Below are 10,307 nucleotides of genomic sequence, written 5' to 3' on the forward strand. Positions count from 1 at the left end.
CCACACCCCCCTATTTCCAGGCCACAGATAAAGTAGAGCTGTTCATTATTAACCTCTTGGACTTTGCACTGACACCTGCTTAGGCAATTTAGCTATCCCTGGTAGCCGGAAGCTGCCAGAGGTGTGGGCTATCTCCACATCCGTAACGTAGATACTGAGGCCAGTTCGGGTCACTTGTGTTTACGGATTCCCAGTGATGAGGTAGATCTTAAGGTGGTTGTGGTCATATTAGCTACAGTGGACTATCCCGGCTGGTGCTTGAGTTGAGTACAAGAATGGAAAGTCAGAAGCGTTAATGACCTTAACGAAGCCTGGAAGATGTGTGTGTCTCTGGCTAGGGTCTGCGTTTATTATCTTGAAAACATGTTCAATGTTAGACACTACCTGAATTTAGGTACGAGCGATACCTTTGTAGGACTTTATCATTGAAAGGATTGACTGTCCTCTCACCCAGAGGACATGCTCTCATTATGCAGGGCTTATGCTGTATACACAAAGGGTTAAAATTGCACACAGATGTTACATGTAGACTCACAAGGGGCCTGTTGAGAGTCAGATGATCATTGCACACTTCATAAGCCCCCCTCTGCCCCCCACACAAACCGCGTTAAAGATCGTGAGTTGTATCCTTTTCTCCTTCTTAGGGATATAAGGAGTAAGAACAAAAGGAGAAAAGAATAGGCAGCTGTGGACTGGGCGGTAGTGGTGCACGCCTTTAATCCCAGCACTCAGGAGGCAGAGGCAGGCGGATCGCTGTGAGTTCGAGGCCAGCCTGGTCTACAAAGGGAGTCCAGGGCAGTCAAGGCTACACAGAGAAACCTTGTCTTGAAAAAGACAACAACAACAAAAGAATAGGCAGCTGTGTGCAGACCCAGCTGCACCACAAAGCACGGTGACAGTCTCCTGTTAGTGTATAGACATGTCCTCGTCGCTTTGATATTAAACCAAAGGCCCTGCCTCTCTCTTGGTCCCCCTCAGCCGCTGTCTACAACTTCGCCTAGTCATAGTAAAACTTAAAATTTTTCTTCATCTTTCTGCTGTATTGACCTTTAGCACCCCCTACCCCAAGGTAGGACTCTGACCATCACTCACAGGTGCCCCCCCACCAAGTGCCAACCAGTAGTTACTGTCCTTAAACTCACAGCAGCCCCCAACACTGCTCTTCCTGCTAGAGTTTTTCTTCCTAGTTCAATGGATCCGTTTTGGCCTTTTCTTTGGTTGAGCTCTTCTTGGCTCTAAGATTTTGCCAAAACCAACACTGTGTTTCTGATACTACCTTTCTTCATCTTCACTTTTCTTAGTGGGGCCTTTTCCGCTTCTCTCCCTTTCCCTTAACAATAACAAAGCAATAATAATGATAATAATAACTATTATTATTTGCTATGCCAGCAACCAAATGTAGGGCCTTGGGCATGCTCGCTTGGTGTCTACCATTGAGTCCTAATTTCATCAGCTGAACTTTTGAAACCTCATTCTTTTCTATACTGTATATAAAGACTCCACCACATATGCGGCTTTAGGTGGATCTGGCCATGTTCTAGATGGTTTTTCTTTAATATCTAACCAGCATCTCAGACTTAGTATTGTCCAGTGTAGCCTACCCAAACTGCCTAAATCTTTCAGAGTTTATTGAAAGACAAAGTGGGTCTCCCCCTGCCCCCTACTGCCCCAGGAATGTCTTAAACTCCCCTTTTCATTCATTCATAACAAATCCTGTTAATTTGACCTTCACACTCAAATCTAATCCCTGTTCACTTCTCTTCGTCTCTTCCCCCTGTGTACTAGCCGTGTGGCCAACTCTTTCTTGGCACATTGTCTCGGCTTCATGATTGATTTCCTTGCTGCAGCCACTGACTGCTGATAACATTTGTTAGCCCCACAGCCCAAATAATCTCTGTAAGAGCCATGTAAGCGCTTGTCAATCTCCCCACTCAAAAAAAAAAAAAAAAGGATGAATCATTTTCAATAATATTAAACTCACACAGATAACAGCTCCAGACTCAGGGTCAGCGGAGATATATCAACAAGAGTTGGCAGACGTGATTGCCAGGGAGTGTACACTTAGAAAACTGGATGCATCAAAGTGGAAGTGATCAACACTCTCTGTAACTCCGTACAAAATTATTACAGCTCTCTGACTTGTGCATATATTAGACAGTCTTCATGCAGGCCAGAGTCAGGTATACAGAGCTCAGCAAAGCCATCAGCTGCCACCTCCTCAGGGAACAGGGGACAGAAATTTAAAGTCATTCAAGTCAAGACCTTAAATACTAAGTAATAGCATATAGGACATGAAGAAATATTAAGAGTTTGAGGTCTGCAGTACACACCATTCTCTCTCTCTAGGGTCACAGAGTAAGAACTAGAAAAAACATCTGAAGGACCTATGACTTATATTCAGTAAAACCCATACATTTAATCATCTGTGAAATCCAGTGACCTCTACCTAGAATAAGTAGAAAGAAAACTGCGCCCCAGTTGACCAGCCAGAGAAAAGGAAAAGGATAAAACAACCAGAGAGAAGTCTGAATGGCTGTGCACTTCCTCATCTCCAGACATGTGAGAACAGGGAACAGTAACTTCAAGTACAGACATTTAAAAACAACCACCTTCGGCTCAGAATCACATGCCTCTTAGAACAGAGAGAAGAGGCTGTGAGTGAGGCTGAGTGGGAGGTGACCGGCAGGCAGCGTGTGCCATCCAAGGCCCTGATTGGGGATACAGCATTAGAAAAAACAAACAAAAAATAGAAAAGAAAAGAGGGGGGAGGTATTGGAGGGGGCGTTTTTTAGGTCAGTAAAGTGAAGAAATGAGAGCAAAGAGATCTGACCCTTCAGAGGACGCTGCAGAGCTCTGAACATGGATATTTTAACAAAAAGGTAGATTTCCCCTTCTCCTGCCTTTAAATGAGGACCTGAATGTTGGAGGTTGATATTGTTTAATATTTATAAAAACAATAGCACGGTAATAAAAATAGAGAGGATGGGCTTTGGCGAGTGTAAGGTCGGTACCTTTATGTGAAATGCTATACTTTTAAAATTTTTTATTTTTATTTTATGTATATGGGTACTTTGTCTGCATGCATGTTTGGTTACCATATGTACGCAGTATCTGTGGAGGGTATGGGGGGGCGTTGAATTATTGTAGAACTAGAGTTACCGCAATGCTCAGAGGGAAGGGAGGTCAGGGGTTAACACTACAGAGTGGTAAGTCTCTTCATTCTTTTCATGGGTTTCAGAGAAAGAGAACCAAAGCCAGATATCCCTCTGCAGGTATTTGCCATACAGGAACGGCCATGCTAGCATTTCCTGGTTTCCCTCCCTGAAAGACAATAAACTGGAAGTAGAGTAGTGACCTATTGGTCTTCTTCATAATGGGGGATCTGCCTAAGTCAGGGGGAGAGGGTGGTGGATGATCCTAATGGCTGGACCATGGAACTTAGGGCCTGGCATCCAGGACTGCCCCAAGGCCAATCTACTGACCTAATGTTCTTAAAGACTGGACCTAAAGAAACATTAGGAAGACTGGGGTTACTGCCCAGCCTGCTACTGTGTAGTATACTCAATAAACTATGCTTCCAGAGACAGAGACAAACAGACAGAGACACGGAGAGAGACACAGACAGACAGATATACACAGAGAGAAGATGAAGTTAATCTGATGGAAAATAATTGATTTAGTTTTGCCTAATTCTTTTTGTTTGTTTGTTTTGTTGTTTCCTTTTCTTCTTCTTTTTCTTTTTCTTTTTGAGACAGGGTTTCTCTGTGTTATCTTGGCTGTCCTGAACTTTCTTTGTAGACCAGGTAGTCTTGAACTCACAGTGATGTACCTGCTTCTCTTGGCTACTTTTTTTTTTTCTAATTATTTTTGAGAAAAAATATATACTTTATACTGGTTACTATTTCCTTCATACTTATTTTCTTATTAGTTCTTTGAAAATTCATATAGTGTATTTGATTATTTTCACTCCTCTCTTACCTTCTCCAAGATCAATCCAATTTTTCCTGTCCACCAAATTTTGTATCTTTTTTTTTTTTTTCTTCTGAACTTAGGGAACCTAGATTTTTTTTTTTTTTTAGCTCATCAAGTCCCATTTATGCTGTGCATCTACTCTTGCATGTCTGGGATTCTACCATGGCATGGTAAGTCTACCTGGGGCCTACGCTCTTAAAGAAAATGGGCTGTCCCCTTTCAGCAGCCATCCATTGTCAGTTCCTCAGTCAGGGGTGCTTTGTGAGCATCCCTCCACTCCATGCTGGCATAGGGTCCAGCTTGAGCTGGCGCAGATCTTGTCGCACTGTCACAACCACTGTGAGTTCACTTGTGCAGCTGCCTGTGTCTGGAAAAGTTTCGTTGTAGCATCCGCTGCCTCTGGTTCTTACAGTCTTTCTTCCCCCTGTCCTGTTGTGATCCTTGAGCCTTGGGAGAAGGGGGTGTGATATTGATGTTCCATTTGTATCTGAGTGCTCCTGTCTTTTATTCTCTGCATAGTGACTAGTTCTGAGTCTCTGAATTAATTGCCATCTACTTGGGGGAGGGGAGGAAAAAAGGGTTAAGAAGTGTACTAATCTATGGGTGTGAAGATAGGAACTTGGATGGAAATTTAATACTGTATCCAGGGAGCAGAACAGTAGCATTAGGTTCTCAGCCAATGACCTAGCCAATCATGAGTTTTTAGCCCAGTTAACAGTACCAGCCAAGCCAGGCGTGGTAGCGCATGCATTTAGTTCCAACACTTGGGAGGCAGAGGCAGGCAGATCTCTATGAGTTCGAGGCCAGCCTGATCTACAAAGTGAGTCCAGCACAGCCAGGACTACAAGAGAAACCGTGTCTCAAAAACAAAAACAAAAACAAAACAAAACAAGTACCAGCCATGAATTCTATTTTGTGGAGCAGGCTTTAAATCTAAATCTAAAATGGTTGGTCCCATAATGTTCATGCCACTGTTGCACAGATAGGTCTACCTTGCTAGGCCAGTCATTATTACAACAAGGTTCACAGCTGGGTAAGACTCTTTTTTTTTTTTTTTTTTTTTTTTTTTTTTTTTTTTTAATTTTTTTAAAGATTTATTTATTATGTATACAGTATGCATCAGATCACATTATAGATGGTTGTGAGCCACCATGTGGGTGCTGGGAATTGAACTCAGGACCTCTGGAAGCACAGTCAGTGCTCTTAACCACTGAGCCATCTCTCCAGCCCTGGGTAAGACTCTTGATGACTTTCCCCTGATAGCACGCATAGGATCTTCTAATACTGTAAAAGCTAGCCAGTGTGGCTGAAGCTTCCAGCTTGATTTCTCCATATCCTGTAACTAAAGTTTGTGATGTCTTCAGTAACTAGATCTTACCATGAGGTCCTAGAGAGTAGGCAAGAGCAGTGGCCATGGCCTGTGATATTTGAGGAACCCCACTGACCAATAACTCAGAGAGAGATAATCCATACCCAGCATCAAGGTTCTTCTTTGATGGGTCTATGGTGCCAGAAGCTGCATGGCTTAGGAAATGGCCTAACTGGGGCAATGGGAAATGAAGAAATGACAGACACACCCAGAGAAAAGTCTGAGATCACGTGGGCTGTGGCCTCTGATGGAGAAGCACCAGCTGTTGGGAGCCGATATGTTTATCATTTACATGGAACCAGGTGGATTAAACTAACATCACTGGGAGATCTCTGTAGAGAGCAGTCTCAAGTTGCAGTCATTTGGGAGGAGGAAGCTGTGGCCAATACTTTCTCTACACACTGGTTTTAGCTAAAGATAGTGGTCATCAGCACCCTCAGACCAGGGAAAGGCGTTGCCAGTCCTCAGAGCCTGATGTGTGGGTCTGAGGCATCAGAGTTGTTGGCATGGCCATGCACATCAATAGTGCACAGTTATTCAAGACTTCATTCCCCTGCGCTATGGTATCTGGGAGAGGCATTGTTCTCCTTGTTATAGGCTAACTCCTTTTATATATGCATACATAAATATTTTAAGAAGCTTCTGCAATAGTAGTTTTCCATATGACATTTTCAAAGGTCTTTCATGATAGTTTTTTGAGCACCCATAGCCTAAGCCAAATTAAACGCTTTCTTTTGTGAGTTGCCTTGGTCACAGTGTCTTATCACAGTGACAGAAAAGTAACAAAGACAGCACCATCCACCTGGTGCTGTTTTTGCCCAAATCAGAATGAAAAGGTGCAGAAGGTCATGGGAACTTACACTAAAATTCTAGAGAAAAGCTTGCGAAGTCAGAGGTAGGTAGCAGCAGCTAACGCTTGTAGGGAGGCCCTGGATAGGCAATGCATAAAGCTTTTAGGGCATATCCTAAAATGCAGTGGAGACCCCAGGAAGTGAGAGATGCCAGGAATGTGGCTCATCTGCTGAAGCAAACCGTAGGCACCAGGCAGAGCAGGCTGAAGAACAACACTTAGCGGCAGGGCTGTGCAGGCCCGTGTCACACCATCTGCCCCTGTGCTATGCACGAAGCCATGGCATTTAACATCGTCATTGTTGGATCTCAGTCTTGATTTAGCCCAATATTGCTTTGCCATCCTTCTGCTCTTTCACTTTGGAATGGAAGTTTTCTTTTGTGGGGACCCAGGGACATTCAGAGACTAAGCTGCTACCACCGTATTACCAAAATCTTCCCTCCGGGTTACTCGTTAATTAAATTGTGGAACCAGCCTCATATAAATGAGAAGCATCCATCGTGTGACGGCCATGGTTGCTACTGCTTCATGTTCTGCCCTTAAGTCTTTTGGGGACAGAAGGTTTTTATGCCTCATTGCTGCCTTGTCTATTTCCATCCATGCCTTTCTGTTAACCCCTCCCTGCCGTCTTATCCCGAGTGACGCGACCTCTCTCTGAAGGCCTCTCTACCTCCAGGCGAGTCAGGTTGCCCAGCACGCTTCTGCGCATACTCCTCCCACCATACCAGCCATGATAGCTCACCCACTTACCAGATGGAGCCAGACTTCTAGTTCAAACTCCATTCACATGTTTCCAGATGTTTAGAGGAACCGTCCCTGTCCAAAAGCACACGGATATTTCCTTATTATTTTCTGATATCTTTTTGCATAGTGTCACATCATGGATTTCAAACTTTGACCCATCTGCAGTTTGTCTTGGTATACTGTAAGAATGTGGAGATGGGAGCATAGCTTGCCTAGTATGTGCCAGGCCCTGGGCCCCAGCTCAAGGACTAAAAAAAACAGGAACCCGTTTCCTCCTAGATGATTGGTCAACTACGTCTAAACTGTTGAATAAGCCGTTTTTGTTCTATTTAATGAGTTCTTTAGTATACGTGTTTATGTGCACATGTATGCCTGCATGTGCGCGCGCGGACACAGACACAGACACACACACACACACACACAGACACACACACACACACACACACACACACACACACACACACACACACACACAGAGTCTCTCGGATTTTATCTCTATGACAGTTAACTGCAACCTCATAATGACTTAGTTCATTTTAACTGTCAAATACATTTTAGTTGCTGATCTTATCATCCCCGCCCCCAGCCCCCTCATCCTCTCCCTGGAATCTCTGGCCCTCCCTGTTGACTAAGTTCTTCCATCTCTGTGGGCGTCTTCCCCTCCACCTATAAACATGTTTGTGCTCCACGCATTAGACAAACCAGCAGAAGTCTCTTGGGGCATTGCTTTCCTCCATCTGTCGTCCTTTGCAGAGGTGGCCTCTGCTAGAGGGCAGAGTTCCCTGAGTTCTCACCATGGCCACCATGACATCCCAGCTGCAAACCTCAGGGAGCATCCTGAGTTTCTTTCCTGTCTTCTGTGCTGTGTTAGACTCGGGTGACCAGTTGGCCCTTCTTGAATCTTGCTCCTTGTGACCGTCTGCGCCAGTGTGTCTGAGGTCCGTCTCTGCCTCCGGCCCCTAGTGAGCCCTCAGCATTCAGTGTTCCCCGGGGTCTGGGCTTGGCTTTTTAAAGATACTTACTCTTTCTGGTTTCATCTCTCCCTGTGGCTTTGAGCAGAAAGATTATTCTACGTTCCCAGCTCAGCTTCTCCCATATCTGCTGTATAAACTCAGTGGTACCATCAGGATGTCCTATTCAAGAACGTCAAGTTCAGAGCTTTGCACCTTTCCCTGTCTGTCTGTCTGTCCTGCTCATATGCGTCTCAGTCAATAAACTTACAACCCGTCTGACCTCCTGAGCTTCTGGGCTTATCTCCCACACCTCCTCCACTCTCAAAAGCAGAGCAGATCCCTTGCAGTGAGACAAGTTCCACGTCCAGCTGTGGCTGTTTCCCCCTCACCCTGGCCCTAGAGGACACCTTTAGCTTTCAGAACTTCCTTTACACTCTGTGTGCTGCCATCATGATGGTACCTACCATACAGGCCGTTGTGGGAAGGATCCATGTGATGATGGGTGTCTAAAATAGCCCTGACTTGTCACTGACACTTTTAGCCTTTTCAAGTGTTTTACAGATCAGAGTTTTTTGTTTGTTTTGTTTTTCACTCTCCATTCTATGATGGCCTTTCCATTCTGGTCCCCTTACCTCTAGCCTGGATGATTCTAGAAGCCTTTCCACTGTCTCTTCTCCTCATCAATCTAAGCACCGTAGCTGCGCTGGTTCTCTGTCCCTCCTTTGCACCTTCTCCCTCCACATGTGACCCCCGAGGGCGTTGAATCCTCAGTGGATGGAGTTTCTTGTTCTTAGTGTGGTTTCCAGGCTCACAGATATCCAGACCTTACCTCCCGCCTCCCTGTCACTGTCCTGTGAACTTCATGTGCCCTGTCCTGGCTCTGTGCCTTCCATTTGCTGCTCCCCTGACATGCTCCAGTAGTTCCCTTCTTCCTTGCTTCTTTGCATGTGAAGTTTTGTGCACTCTCATTCTCTTTCTGTTTCTCCATCCCTGTCCTAGATTTGGAATTCCCGGTGAGCTCCTACTCAAAGCTTGCTGAGTGGTAGTTTACTCTTTCCAGTCCCCTCCTGCACTGTACACCATAGTATAGTTTTTTTTTTTTTTTTGAAACTGTGAGGTCAGAATTTTCTCATTTTCTTCTCTTGCTTATTTTTTCCCATTCTTTCTCCGTATACTCAAATGACTGAGAACCTCCTAAAAGGAGCAATAGACACTCAGAGCTCAGAAAACAGATTGGCTAAGTTAGTGTTTGCTGGCACACCTGTGCCCCTAGCCCTCCTAGTTCAAATCCTACCCTTACCATTTATTTACTTGGTACACTAGCCAATGAGTTAATTTGCACCCCCATCTCCTTACATATAAAATGGAAGCATTCATAGTAACCTATCTTACAAGGCTATTTTGAGGTTAAAAATAATTCATGTAAAGGCCTTAGCTTATTCTCTGGCATGTAGTAGGTACTCAATAAATTACTATTATTATTGAAAGTAAGACTGTCACACCAATTGTAAACCTCTGGCACAATCATGAGGTATCAGGTATTATCTCCAGGACACACTCATAGGCCCATATTCTAGTTAAGCAAACTGAGGCATAAAAGGGAGGGTGTGGGTCTTTGGGTTCTGGCTTCAGTTCTGGAGAGATGGCTAAATGCACCAAGGAAGGTCAGGATCATCAGGAAATAAGGGACCCACTATGGTGCTTCCCTCTGGAAAATGGTGAAGAAAACTGAAATCAGCCAGCACGCCAAATACACTTGCTCCTTCTGTGGCAAGACCAAGATGAAGAGATGAGCCATTGGCATCTGGCACTGTGGTTCCTACATGAAAACAGTGGCTGGTGGGGCCTGGACCTCCAACACCACTTCTGCCATCACAGTGAAGTCTGCCATCAGAGACTCAAGGAACTGAAAGATCAGTAGAATCGTTACTGTTTGAGACTTGCCTAGCCAGAAATAAATGGGTTAATTTTCATTAAAACGCGCGCGCGCGCGCGCACGCACACACACACACGTGCATGCATGTGTGAAGAAGGGAGGGTATATATCCTCTGTGTCTCAGCTCCTAAGTGATTGAGCAGGGACTCGAACCCAGTTAGCCACAAACACCCTTCTGCACCCAGCGAAGGGGACTGAAAACCCAATTCCATTCCAGGTCACCACTGTCACTGTCTGGTCAGCATTCTAAATGTAGGGTGATGCCGAAACCGAAGTTTCATAAAAAAGTAAGATTGACCAGACTTGTAAGAGTTATTATGAATATTACTCTTGATTTTGAAGACACATAGATGTTTCAGATGCTAGGACGTCCTTTTGTTCAGCTAAAATAGAAGACTTGACTTCTTGACGTGTCTATTCTTGACTATAATGTGCTGGCAATAGTATCCTCAGGGCAGACCATTGGGTGTTTCAAGTTACAGG

Source organism: Acomys russatus, chromosome 20, assembly GCF_903995435.1.
Source record: "Acomys russatus chromosome 20, mAcoRus1.1, whole genome shotgun sequence".
Lineage (NCBI taxonomy): Eukaryota > Metazoa > Chordata > Mammalia > Rodentia > Muridae > Acomys > Acomys russatus.